This window comes from Achroia grisella, unplaced genomic scaffold (assembly GCF_030625045.1).
Source record: "Achroia grisella isolate CSIRO2021 unplaced genomic scaffold, CSIRO_AGI_Agris_v1 utg308, whole genome shotgun sequence".
Classification (NCBI taxonomy): Eukaryota; Metazoa; Arthropoda; class Insecta; order Lepidoptera; family Pyralidae; genus Achroia; species Achroia grisella.
The window spans coordinates 1,335,690-1,351,343 of record NW_026712791.1 but is presented as its reverse complement, the minus strand read 5'-3'; the positions used below and the strand labels follow the sequence as shown (position 1 = coordinate 1,351,343).

Below are 15,654 nucleotides of genomic sequence, written 5' to 3'. Positions count from 1 at the left end.
GAATTTCAAACACTTGAATGGATTTTTTATTCAACTGTCTACGTCCAATATATCGTACATATTTTTATTATTATAAAATAGCATTATTTATTATTTTTTTAGTGTGTGTATCGAATAAATTTATTTTACAAATAGATAATAATAATCTCATAGTATGTATGAAAATTATATAAAATAGCGAGACAGTCCTTTATAAAGATACCTTTAGCTAACGGATTGATATTATTGTCAGCAGCGTATATAAAATACGAATACAGGTGTTGCTAAAAATAAGTTATAATAAATTTCATAATGTCGACAATAACATGCAAAATAACTATTGAGAGAATGCTAACATAGCTGAAGAACAAAGGGTATGCAGCTGTCAGGCATACCCATTCAGAAATCCTGGGTGACCCACTTTGGGATAACCACACATGAATCGCCCCGACAAAAGCTTGTCTATCCAAGAACATAATGTCGGGTCATCGAAGCCTCAATTTAGAGCCCGTATAAGCCTATCGATATTTGCCGTGGAACGACGAAGCAACTTTATGTGCTATGTACTAGCACCCATTATATTATATCTGGAGCAACCCTAACGACCTACACCACCGTTATACCAATTACTATAAACGATTCCCAGTTCTCTATAAAATTTTATCATCCACAATACTGTTAAACGAACTTTGAACTTAGTCTAGGTTCGTAGTTTTCATCACATACGTAGTGTAAATATTTACATATCATTTTCATTTAAATTCATGAAATGTTACTACATATCGACTGTATAAAGAAACACGAAGAGTATCGTTACTTTTTATGTTACTTCAATCATAAATTGATACTTTTAAACTACTTTTCTATTAATATTTTATAGTATTTTTTTTTTAATCTTTATAATATTATCCGTGGTGCTGCGTTCATTTACATATGCATATGCGTATATGGTACATGGTTTGGTAACGTCCTTATCGACTATAAAAAGAATCATCAAAATACGTTCAGAAACGGCAAATACATAATATTAATGTTCTCATAGTGTCAGAATTACTAAAGGACTAACACAAGCAAAAATTGATCATGCAAAATAAAAAGAAACAGTGAAATAGTTTTAAGAAAGTGAATTGAAGTAAGTAATATTTTATACAAACTAATAAATGTATATTTTACCGTTTCATAATAAATAAATACAATTATTTGCATATTGATAATTTAGCGATCCAAACTACCACTAATAGTTTAATTACATTATAGGTAATAAAATATCAGGCGTGGGTACTCGCTCAAAGGCATATACATTCAAAAAGCCATTTGATTATAATGAACATGCCATATCCAAATTATTGAGTTCGCCAAACGCATAAATATTCATTGCGGATACGAAACGTTTTATATATAACAATCTATAGCCGTCGTGTATTGGTAAAATCCACTGTACAAGCGACAAATGATTTATTATTTTTTCCACAAAAAAAACTGATTTCAATCTTGACTAATTTAGCTAGAAACGAGCGCGGGATTTTGTTAAAAATTCTAATTACAAGAGTGTAGTCACAATTTACTAGCTACTACTACTCGCTACATATATTATATATATATAAAACTTCCTCAGGAATCACTCTATTTATTTAAAAAACCGCTTCAAAATCCGTTGCGTAGTTTTAAAAATTTAAGCATACATAGGGACAGACAGCTACAGCGACTTTGTTTTATACTATGTAATGATTGTTTTTAATGGAGAACCGTTATGTAATGATTGTTTTAATGGTATACCGTTAGTGCAGACGGGTGCACCATTCCTCCCGTCTGCACTAACGGTATACCGTGCTGGGACTCCAGTGAAAAATTAAAAGCATGAAATCAGGTCTATTGGCGCAACGACTTTTTTTTTATGGATGATAATGGGATGGTGCATCCGCTTGCGCCAACGGTTTACGCTGGCGGGGCACCAGTGAAGGATGATAAGATGAACATGAGGTCAGGTCAGTTAGCCCATCGTGACAAATTCACTAGAAATTTAACACGATGGTTTCCAGGGCGAACCGCGTGGAGGTCAACCTGACATAGTACATTGCTAGCAATGGGGTTATTAGTGTATACTACTAACAATCCACTTCCCCCCGGCGCAACGACTTTGGTGAATTAACTATGATGGTTTTGAGAGATGGATGCGGCCACTCTTCCTTATTACTAATAATCCCTTCTTATGAATTAGGAGTAGTTAGCATAAGTCTATTCAAATAAAGTTATAATAATTCCGCTACCATTGAAAATAAACAAGATTTATTCATCAAGGAACTTCATAGCTAAGTTATATTTTTTATGTATAGTATCCAATATATAGTAAAAATTTCTTTTATAGTATACTACTTTTTTTATAGTATACTAGATAAGTTAATCTAAAAATTTTCGAAGTAGCGTGATCTATCTTAAACTGGGTATGTATTCAAACTGAATGGATTAGTTTACACCAATTACGATTAAACTTAGGAACTTAAGGGTTAAGATTGGAAAGACAGATACTTGCAGGTTTAGATATGGTTTAGGTAAGATAGATAAGAGAAATGTCAATTTAAGTGATGTGGAACATTTGCTCCTAAAGATACCAGCATCTGCAACTTCAATGACGATACTTTGAATTATCAAAATGCATTGCCCATATCTATAGTACGTACTTACTCATGTGAAGTTTTATCACAATTAGCTGAGCTGTTAAAGAACCTAAACCTAAAAATGCAACAAATGCAACAAATACATAAAAGAGCAACTAAAATTAAGTTAGTACTGAATCTATAAGACGTAAGTTACAGAATTTATTTAAACTACTACTTTATCATTTACTAATTTTAATAATGCAAATAGTGTGTTGACATACGCTCGAGATGAAGAAATAAGAATACAGATTATCACTAATTGTTTCCGTCTCCAATATATCATACGCTACTTATACCTCCTGCCTTGACTGTTTTTTTATGTTGACAAATGAAGATACTCCGTTATTCCATCTTTAGAACTCAGATGGTTCCACAAGATATTCCATTTTTTAAATTCAGTTGAAGAAGGAAATTCCCTGAACTTTAGATTTCTTACCTATACAAATCCCTTCCAAACGTTTATCCTCTTAAATATCTCCCCATAACCACAAAAAAACATTAATTTGCGGGGAAAATAAATACCCAAAATGGCATCACTTCCAGCATACTTAATAAAAAAATAACAACAATAAGTTGACATAATGACATTGGTAGCTCGTATTCTAAGAATATGCAAAAATTTAATAGCAAATTAACTTCTGAACATCTTAAGGGATATGAAAAAATCTATACATATATAGACAGAATGCTACAAAAAATGACCCAAAGGTCGAGTTGACTTTTAGTATAACCTTGTTTGTTCTTTACGAAAATTATACAAGAAGATAGAAATAATAATAGTAATTACAGTTAATACAGTAGGTATACACCGTACTTTGCATATTTGAGTTATTATACCATTATGACTATAATTTGAGAATTAAGTTTAATATTACACGTATATTGAACAATATGTTGTTGTTTTAGAACATAAAGCAGTTTTTGATGTAATTTATTTAAACTTTAAAGTAAACTTATACTATAAAGAATATATACCTATATTACAAAAAAGGGCTGCCAATTTTGTAAAAGCAAAATCGATTTAAGAAATTCTTTCACTGTTTAAAAAGCATAGTTTTCCAGAGTAATATATGCCACCTGTAAGATGTTAACATATCCAGACTCTAGTTCTAGACAAATCTCGTAATGTTTAAAAAAACTATTATTACATAAAAAAATTGCATATAAATAAAAGGACATAAAGAATGTCAAATAGTAATGAATGTGAACAGAGGGACAAACTACAAGTCGTTGACATATGACAGCGTCATAATAATTCATTTTTGACTCGGAGCAATAGAATGATGTAAGTTAACGATGACAGATTTTTCTTGGAATAACAACGAGACGACGATTCTCGCGTCGTTAGTTGTAACACAGAATATATATTTTTCTCATCTTGTATATTACTTGAATATTTTACCACAAACAAGATTGCAAATAATGAATGGCTAGTTAATTTTTTAAAATAAAATATTGCCAATTTTACTCAGTTATAATGTAACTTTCTTTAAATAAAAGAATTTATTAACTTTTCTATATACTTTCACAAATTACACTTACCAACACAAAATATTATGTGTACCTGTCTATACTTAGGTACGTTATATTTTTTAGTAAGCCTTTATAAATAAATAATATGTGAAATAAATATATTAAACCATAATAAATACAACAACCATTGCATACATTAAAATAAACAAACAATGTAAGAATAATGTAGACACATGGTACAGTATATCCAACAACAACTGCAACAGTTGAGATCCGAAACAGTTTTTCAATCTCGGTACAAATGGGTAACATTTACAAAACTTCAGCTTAAAGGGGTAACACAACGGTCGCGCACAGGTGCTGTTTTATTGAAAAAAAGATACAAATTACCCTTTCCGCTGCGATTTGATGGCGGATTGATGGCAGTTAGCGGAATAAGTTAAGGAAACGTTTCGCAAATTCACCAATACGTTTTCACTGTCTTAGGAAAACAATATTAAATTGTGTTTTAGATTGTTCTATATTATATTTATTTATCTACAAAACATATATTAAGAATCATTTACCAAGACACAGATATGCCCTTATGAGAGAAAACTTCATGTCATTAATTGTTTGCATATAGTATAATATATATATGTAATTTAACTATTTGATAAATTATCTCGAAAGACGAATTCTGTCTAATAGTATAAATTTTATTATATATAAGCACCACGTAATATAACATCATAACTGTAATGGGTGAGGGAATTACAAACATGCGAAACCAAATAGCAAACATAACAAACAATTATGTAAATTCCCAGCACAATATAAACAAATATAGCCACCGCCCCAAAAAATCTCTTATCTATATTAAAAACAAAAAAATAATATGGATGTAGGAATGCTTAACAGATTAACTACTATCCTTATAATTTTTACCAATACCTTAAAAGTTTATGTGTATAATCCGATTTCCTTCGGTCAAGAATAGAAATTCAAACTCGAGTCCTGAATTAACGTGCTATTAATACTACAACGTCGTGATCAAAGAGATTGAAGGCCTGCAAAGGTGGGTGCACACGAGATGAATACCGAATTGGGTACAGCTATATGTGATACATTGTGCTCGATAACGTAGTTAGGGACATACTTATCAACAGGTTTATTCAGTTCTTGCTTTAAAAAGGAGCTTAAATTTGTTCTACTATCTAAGTCTATTTGTGTACATATGGTTTACTAAAAAAAGCATACTATACATTGAATAATGATACAAGACTCCTAGTATTAGTGAGTAGCATACTAGCTTAAAACAAATTAAAAATGGAATAATGTATATCTGATCTAATTTATACATAATATCTCTCTTTTTGTAAATTGACATATTAACAATCGTTAACAATGAACCAAAGTGATTTATATAATTTCAATATGTGTGTATTTTCTTGATATGGTAGAAAAGACAAATCTAGGGTAAATATGGTAAGATGATATTGGGGAGTTAAGCGAAATAGTGAATTTAATTAATGCTTTGTGAATAATGTTATATGAATTACCTAATGTTGTGCAGACTTGATGTTATAACTTTTCAGTGCTCCCAGTCATGGACACGAGTTTCCAGTCAAACTCCTACAGGTATATCCTGAAACAAGGAAAGAAAATATTTATACAGTAGAACTTATTTCTAAGAATAAATTATTGTTTTATTTAAGCAATATTAGCTATTTATAATATTTAAGGCACGTTCCGTCTAAACGATTTGGTCTAGTATGTAAGGTACGGGAAAAAAATATATTTTATTATCCCGATATTTACAATTTTCTTCTCCAAATATTTAAAAATAATATCGTTCAATATTCACGTCATTTTAAACCAATGTCGAATTACCGTATATAGCACTAGTAATGTAAAACCGAATTAAAAGGAAGAAAATCTAAATTGGAAACTTATAAAAAAAAGAATTAATACAAAACTGAATTAAAAAGAAAACAATATGAGATAAAATTGCGTCCTGTCGGGAAAGTCAAACGGCGCCCGCATCAGATCTCGACGATAAAACTTCGCCGGGAAACATTTCGAATTCCAAAACAAAGCGCGCAGAAAAGTCGACTCGCAGATGGCGCAGGTGTCCCCGGCGACTCGCACGTTCTCTAATCAAGCGGAAATGTGTGCTTGGACGACCGGACCGGACCGGATCGGCCGACCGGCTGACCCAACGCTAGCTACACCTGAACACGACGTATTTGAATTCACTTCGGTCAATAACGACCGGAAATTTGGATTTTTGTTGCGACCTATCTTTGTTTATTCGAGACTGATTCACACCACAAACGATTTTCATGTTAAAGCAACTCGCTTTTAAACAGTTGTTATTGTAGATAACAAAACGTAACAAAAAGCGTGAACGGGCATTCCTACAATCAATTAAACAATGCACGCTAGGGTTGCATCATGAGCTGAAATTAATGTGAGGCAGACAAAGCTGGAGCCACTCTGCTTATCTGTGAGAAAGCGCTGCGCCGTCGACGTCCGGACGGACGGCGCAAAACAACTGATGTACGGATAACAGGGCGAGCATTCTTTTGTTTTCATTACGTATAACCGTGCCTCGTTACCGCAAAGATCTTCGTAAACCTTTTGACGTTTCGCTAAAAGGTTCATTTCGGCTGATTAATGTTGTAATTCCTTCGGTTGCCTACAAAAAAAGACACTCGAAACATTTATACGGTGACGGCTCATGAGCGAAAGAAAAATGATGGAAATTTATCTGGGCCGTGTATCGTAGGGCGGCCAGTCTCTATTTTAATGCGAGCTTTAGGTTGCCTATTCTTCAGACGTTAACGATGAAGAAGAATAGAAAAACAAGATAATGGGACTAACCCTTATAATTTAGGTGCAACCAAGAACTCTAACGAAACAATTTAACGTCTTTATATCTAGACCGTGCACCGTAGATTAGTATCGTTTAATATTCTATATGACTTCCGTCACATACACTATATAGCCTTGTAAAGTCGAGGTAGGTCCCTAGTTTTTAATAAATGATACCTTTGCACTAAAACCCGTTTCCACATATTAAACGTTTCAATTCCAGATACCGACCACCCTCATGGCGAGCGATTAATTGCATTAGTATAGACCTATACAGCTGCCCAATCGATCGTTAGATAAGCAGTTGGGTTAGGGGACCAGTCAGGGTTTTATGTCTTTATTACACCGTAACAATGATATAAATCACAATGCAGGAGGGTACCATGACAGACCATGTTTTTTTTCATAAAATATTTATTGTATGAAAAATATGTATATTCAGAGTACAGATCATTTATACAAAGCTTTACAGCCTAAACCAATTCATATAAGTGTAATAATTGTATATATTTTTAAATTAATACTCAACCCTAAGTGAGGAATGTACCAGGCAGAAAATAAATATAAAGAAATTTAGTATGAAACTTTGAAAGTCAATGATAATGGCAGACTAGTAGCAACCAAAATATAACTTCTTAATATCTTCAAGGTGTAAATTAGAAGATTTTTTAAAATATCGGTTATTCCCACGGTTTTTTTTAAATCTATCTCACAGTCGTTTTATCTTATGAGTAATACTATACGTAAAATAGAAATAAAATAGAATAAACCCAATAATAAATATAAAAATACCTGATTCATATTAGTGAAAATTGATATATATTAAAACATAATAAGGTAATGCAATGTAAAAAGTATACAACTATCTATTTTTGTTATGGTTAATAGTTAGTATTCGTACTGTACGGCTGCTCAGAAAACTAGACGTAAACAGAAACACCTGCCGTAAAGGCGCGAGTCGAGCACAACTAACAATCTATCTCATTAGTACAGGTATTCTAAAACCGGTTTGATAAAATATTATCACAGATTAATTCAAATTTAACTTCTACAATATTTTCGCCCGTTAACGAGGTAACTCTCGTGCCTAACAAGTTACGTAATACTGACTTTGAACTAGCTCCATCCTCAGGTCCCTTAATTTTCTTTGAAAACTCTCGAAATTTTCATCGCTTTTAAGATTCGTAAGTTTGTAATGCTTTGCAGTGAGAAACTATGTTAGTAAAACGAACAGCACTGTAAAATGTTAAGTATTTACTGCCCAAGAATGTTTTAAAGAGATATGTATATTTTTGTAAATGAAATAAATAAGCTCCTAGGTATGTCGTACTACGCTATCTAAACAGAGTGCTATATGTAAACTATTTGCCACAGATTTAATACAATTAGCTTTGACTTACTTGAACACAATTATAAATGTGTACTATAAACCAGTAGTATAAATAAGCATTAACCAATACCAATTGTAAGTTACCTATATAGCGAAATCGTTAAAATAGCGAAATGTTCAACCATTTTACAGTCTACAAGAACTTTAGTGTCCAACTAAAGTATTAGGAGCAAGCAACCTCTTTATAGCGTTGTATTTTTATAGATTTATCTCATGGTATTAAGTGTTTTGTCGTACGTGGGCTAGCGTTAAAGTTGGCGTGGGATGTTTATTTATATACATGGATTAAAGACATTTTTATGCTTAGACCTGTGTCCAGTATTCCATTGAACAGGTTGTTCATTGATTGTATCGCCACGATACGCCGTTTATTGCTAGTTTCATTCTTTATTTTTACAGCACTAAAAATAAAATAGAATGATATAAAATATGTCGATACGTCATAACAAAAGTGATTTTATGAATAAAAACTAGCAGATACCGTGTTTCATTGCTGTGTAAGTTTATATAAATAGATTGGAATAAAATAAACACTAAACTTTACGCGAATCTTACAAATATGCTAGTGAAAATTGCTCCCTAATTGGTAAAGCCATCTCTAAGATTTCGCGTACATAGGTATAGACAATGAGATAAAAAATTACAATTCTTTGTCTACTTTTTGGTTCTATTACGTTCATAAAGTCTCTCAATAGTAGCTTTACTAATATATATTTTATGTACAGCAGCGATGAGTTACATTGATATTGCATGTGTATGTTATCATAATATATTTAAATAACAAAAAAAGCGGAGTAAATTGAAATACAAAATGGCAGAATCTTGACAGAGATTATTAATTTAAAAAGAAAAAAGACAACGGCATCTGATTAAAATTAAAAAGTACTTTATAACATACGTCAAAACACGACTTTATTCTGAGAATAAAAAACAAGTTCAGTTTCGAGTTCCGAGAATGATCGCCTCGTTCCATCTTCAGAATTACGCTGTGTAATTGTCTGTATTTATGTAAGCATCTATTAAACGTTCAGGTTTTTAAGCTGTACCTATATTTATAAATGAACTTCATACTGAGACAGATGTAGCAATTTGATTGTATAACTTTAAAACAGGTGCAAGACATCCACTATTAACAGAACAATTGAACTATAGTTCAAGTAAATTATTTACTACGAATCTAGAATTATAATAATAAGTATCAATTCAAAGATCCTTAAGTATAGGTAAGTTATAAAAAAATTAATAACACGTAAAGTAGGTAACACTAATAAAATAACATTACTTTAAACTCGTATATACATCACGACTTTAAAGTAATGTTTTGTAATTTTCTACACAGCATGAATGTACTTATGTGATATGAATACTATGGAATTAACCACAGTAATAAATTGACAGGGAACTAATTATAAAATTCTTCATAATTGATAGAAATAGATTATAGGAGTAAATATAAGATCACAGTCCTTATAAGTGTAAGGTGTTAAATTGTTTAAAAATATAAAAAAATCAATTGTTTCGTGTTTGTTCGTTTCTGAATGTCTTTGTGTTCCTAGTAAATTCTTATTAATCGCTATTCTTATCAAAATAAAATCGCATAAAAATCCTCAGACGTAGTTAACAGAGAACGAAAATTATAAAGCAAACTCTTTATTCCCAGCTTTGTGCTACATGCTTAGTTAGATAAACACAATCCCAACTGCCAACTTCCAACCGCTATTATTATAAAATAGTTCATTGACACGCAAATAGTGCCCACTTTATTCATTTACAAAAATAATCTTAATTCATGTAGTTTCAGCAATAGTTTCCACGTTATTAATGTTACACATAAACTTGCAAAAGACTGACGCGTGGCATCCGATGAAGTGTAATAATAGTACAATAATGTAGACAAGTATGATACGGGGCGACCCCACCTCCCTGCAATGTGTTATACACGCGATCGTGGTGATGTACTGTCATATGGACAAGTTGTGACAAGTTATCGTTTGTTGTTCTTTTATTAAAACATCATTCAAGTTATAACAACAAGAAGTGTAATTGAAAGAAAATAGTATGAAACGGAAGCTTTTATTCGCATATTGTAATGATCAATTGTAATTTCTTTTCCTTTACGACAACTTATTTGACAAGGGTAAAATGAGACATAAACATTATTAAATTTATTTTTAGAGTTTTTGATGTAATATAAAATGACGACACTTTTGTGTTTTTGTTTCTAACATTGGGTTTCATCATACATTTCTTTCATTCTTCTATGTTTTATATTTATCATTCATAGTTTGTACGAACAGACAATACTTGAATATGTATACTGGTAGATAGATAGAGTGACATTAATTCAAATTAAAAGATTAGTCTTTATAATACCAAGTAACGTTTTATATATATTTATATATAATATACATAGATATCTGTGATACTACTAAATAGTTACAACAGTTTTGTTGTTGACAGTACAGACTTGGTTACATTTTAGATTATTATTAATTATTACGGTCTACTAGAGGCATGTGGTGTGTACAGTGAAGAAAAAATGCTAAGTATACATTTAATTTCAGCCCCCGTTTTGCCGGGTGAGGGGATGTAGGTACGTACTAATTAATTAGACACCACCTGCCACGCGAGTCACCCCAATCGCGGCTGTGTGAACTGACCATAAATAAAACCTTTATCATTTATTAAGCGCTACATAATTATTATAATGTACGTTGTAATATTATTAAACATGTTTCCATGTCGTTGTGCCTATTTAAGTTGGTATTAACGAAATGTTTAATAATTGCTCACGACGATATTCATGGGTGCAGTGTTGCCAACAATATTTGGGCGAGCCCACTAGACAGAAAAACAAACAACACAGAAAAGCAGTATAATATCGGCTAAATAGACTAAAAGAAAAACCATTTCAGTTTTTAATTTAGTTTAATTGGAATATAAATACAATACAATACCACATTGATTCAATTCCATCAGATTTAGTGGTGGTGAAATCCGTTTCAAAAATAGATAAACTGTCATAATTAAGTTTCTATTGTATAATAACTATCGTACTATAAATGTAATACTACATATTTATGTAAGAAGCTAATGAGACTTTTGCTGTTGTCTATGGAGAAATATTTATTTAACACGTAAATAATCTGTTGGAAATTCACATTTATAAGTACAAACAAGCAGAAAAATTACATAAATTATGTGTCATTGCATGTCTAGGCCTATTCGCGACTTGTCATCCTCAACGGTTAGCCATTTCCAAGCTTTTTCTTGAAATATTGCCGCCGTTCGCTGCCTCGTTGGATGGGCGAATTTGTAAGTAATATTTATGTGAGCTCGAGGCGAAATAATGATATGTATATTATTTGGGCCCCGAGAAGCGCCCAGGGAGCACCTGGTAAGAGCCGCATTTGTCAGTGCCCGGGCAGGTGGGCGGTTACGTCTATGGTCCTGTTATTACTCTATTTTTTGGTTCATTTCAATAACAGCTACTTATAAATGTATGGAGAATGGGCAGCTATTTTTTTAGCCTATCCCCATGTGTGGTCTCGTAAATCGTCACAACTTATTTACGGCAGTTGGTAAAATATTGAGGTTAGTTAAGCAACTCACCTTTATGATAAATATCTGATATACATATTATTATATTGAAATGCAGAGCCGTCTCCAGCAGTGAGTGCACGGGATATAGTTCAGTCAGGAGCAGTAAAAAGGCTACCTAATTTAATTATAATAAAATACAATCATAAACGATTAAATACTTCTGCAGTAAGTATCAGCGCATTTAATGCGCTAAGATTGTAAAATTATAAGAAATTAGGTATCCTAACGGTGTTTGCTGAAATAGAGAGCACCCGAAACGGGTTTCGTACCTGGGCAATGAATAACATAGACGCTGTTTAATATTTTAAAATAAAATAAAAGAACTATTCCAAAAGGATCGCGTTCTATCAATTAATGTTGATATAGTAAAGAAAGCAGTCAACTTTACTTTATGTCGATGATCTCGCGTTTGGTTGTTAATATGTTTTTATAATGAGCCAGTAACGGCATCTTTGACTCTATTACGTAATTAGTAAAATTAATGGAGCAAACATAATCATAAATATTTTGCTAATAACAAATTAAATACTAGATATATGTGTCCTATCTATACTACACATACAAATTAGTTACTATACAATATAGACGATGACGATTGATGATACATAACAGGAGGTACCGATAAATACATGAAGAAAGAACGTACGAGTAGCTATTACTGATACAATTTTCGATAAAGTGTCGTGTACGCGGTCTTTTACGATTGGTTTAACTTCATCTTAGTTCATACAGATTCAGAAGGACATTATCCGTAGATGTCCATCTCTATCGGTAGTGATTGGACGATATAATAATATGTCGGATAAACGAGCAATAATTCCGCCCAGTCAGTGACCGGATCATAACCGAAATGCTCAGTAAGTCAGCGCAAGACCACGTTATACGATGGCGCGGGTGAAAAACGACGTCCATTAAGGAAGTGAATACATTTAAAATAATCGGCTTAGTCGTCCGACGTTGACGTATATACGTACTTATCTCACGGAGATACCGGCACACAGATATCCCTAACTAATCCCTTACACAAACATCTGAAAAAGACTCGGCACTCCTTGTACGGATCAGTCGAGTAATTGAATGGGTCGCCAGAGTTTCGACTTGAACAAAAGCGTTTAATAATTTATGCCTATAATCTGACGTGCACTGCCTCTCTATATTTTTATACGTTTGTCACTATCGGCAGTTTATTTGCCTTTGTATGGGAATCGAATATTAACTTTACAATAACATTAATAGCCATAATATTGTCGTATGTCTTTTTTATACAGTTCGTAGCTTTATATATGTCTAGCTTTCCGATTTACCGAGGTAGACTTTGTATAGAGTTGTCAGTAAGTACCTACATCAGTGTCTCCTAATTCAGCCACCAAGTAACATGCTTTGTAAGATATATTTCGGCTGATGGGTGAGATAAGTCAGTAATATATCGAGGCAAAACATATTTGTCCTCCAAAATGACTAGTTCTATGGGCATGACATGATAATGTGATGTCGTGGTGGTATTCCTGTATTGGATGTATTAGCTATGGCTACTAAAGCCATAATTACCACTTACATAGGTTGTATTAAATTCCATCTACATTGCATATAAAACATATCTTTTAGGCGTTGGCAGAAAAAGGAAATTACAATTGACTTCTATCTTTGTTCATAAAACAAATATTTACAACAATATTCCATGACGGAAAATTTATGGTTACTTAAGTATAAATATATAAAAACTATGAATATATAGGAGAATTGTATAGAAAAAATTATCTAGTTTGTCACATAAAATTCTTTTACGTCTATGAAATATATTAAAATTATGATCTTAATAATATAAGGTGGTATGCCTTTCGCTACCTTACAAAATAATAAAGGAGTTATGATTTTTTGGCTCAAAAGTTAAAAAAGAATATTAAACTGTGAAGTTGTTTTGCCAACAAAAATAGACACAGTATAAATACAACGCATACCTCGGATCTTTAGAGTAATCAGGATGTCTCCATTAATTTTTAAGGACTTCCTTTGAGAAGCACCGTGTTTACTTTGAAAACAAGGTAACTTTTAATGGAATTACAATTCGTTGACCCTCAAAAGACGATTTCTGAAAAGTGGACAGAGTTGTTGGCAGTATTAAACAAAGTGTGCTTAAACAAAATCTCATTTATATTTTATTGTTTACTTTAATTATCTATACATTTATATAATATTTTTTATTATAATAAGTTATTCAACGTAGGAAATGAATATAATCTATATCTCTTTTGATACCTGCGTGGTACTACTACTAACCACCATAACAATATAATTATTTATGTTACTATATACATATATAATATTTATAAACTTGGAGTTATATATATAAATAATTTTCCAGCTCAGTACTGGTAGCACCTACTAAGTCTAACCTCTACAATGGAAGAACGTACTGTACTGAGACAAATTTACCAAACACCTCTATGTTTTATATTGTCAAATAAATTTAAAAAAATACTAGTTATTGTATAATGGTTTGTATATCTACTCAATAAATGAAGTAACTGTAACTTATTGATTAATCAAAATTCAGAAGCCTTGTTTAATTGAAAACTTGTTTTAAGTTAAACTTGCCTATATCTACTATAGAATCATTATGGAATATATTAATATATTGCAAATAGGTTCATCAGAACGAGATGAAAAGCAAACAAGCCATACTATACCACTATCTATATAAGAGTGTATAGATACTAATACAGTAGTATTGGATATTCAAATATATGAACCAAGTCTACAGAATAGAATCTCGTTGAATATACCAGAAGCATACTCTCAAACACGACTTATCGATTTAACAGCAGATACTGTAGACGTATCTCTAATTAAGGTTCTAAGTAAGTATTATAAATAACTCAGTCCAAATGTTCCGTTATGCTCGTCTAGAAAAGTAAGAATTGCTCAAATGTTTCCGATTAAATCTATACGTTAGGTATACATATAGTTAATTTAACGGATTCTAATAAATATAGTCTCGATAACTTTATTTAAATTGTGAACGCAGGTACAATACATTAACTTTGCAAAAATATTCTGTAGCTTTATCGTTTACTTGATATTTATATACCTACGTTGTTCACAAACAATATTAAACTGTTGGTACTTATTTATTTTTAATTAGAAACCTGTATGAAACTGTGTAAAGAAATACGAATTAAGAATACTCTACCTGCATTATAACAATTAATATATTCCCAAACTTTATTCAATACAAAAAAACATAGAGAATTAAAAAAAAACAGCAGCGAGCACTCAACAAATTGAAGTGGCAACCACATCGCCATCGTCATATAATTTATTGTTAGTCTATCTAAAGTAGTGTTTTCACTTGAACATCCACTAGTCTGCCTTGTACAAATAATTATGACAGTTCACATACGTATGACGTTGAAGCACCTGCCAAGAGGCAGAGGCGGTTGTGAGAATAATTAATATTTAAGGGCTCCCTAAACTAACATCCACACGAGTTCCTATCGCTTGCTGACAAGCGAACTATTCCGCTGATTAAAGTATACAATTTATTATGTAATTTTGCATTCTCAAATGCAAATAAAACTTTGATGTTTGTTGTTTTAATATTACGGCATTTTTAACGGCAGCGTTTTCTAAAATGTATTGAAATTTTTTTTAGTTCTTAAACTCTTTGTCATAAAAAAATACTGCTACGTGATATCT

At 31.8% G+C, this 15,654-nt stretch overlaps 1 protein-coding gene across 1 annotated transcript in view; it reads right to left on the bottom strand.

Annotated features, from left to right (window-relative positions):
• The window catches only part of LOC131843413 (tsukushi-like), a 70,231-nt gene that overhangs the window by 19,674 nt on the left and 34,903 nt on the right, over positions 1-15,654 (bottom strand). Inside the window, exon 2 of the mRNA XM_059192048.1 lies at positions 5,651-5,736. The gene's annotated coding sequence lies outside the window, so the exon portion shown is untranslated. The remainder of the gene's footprint in view (positions 1-5,650; positions 5,737-15,654) is intronic.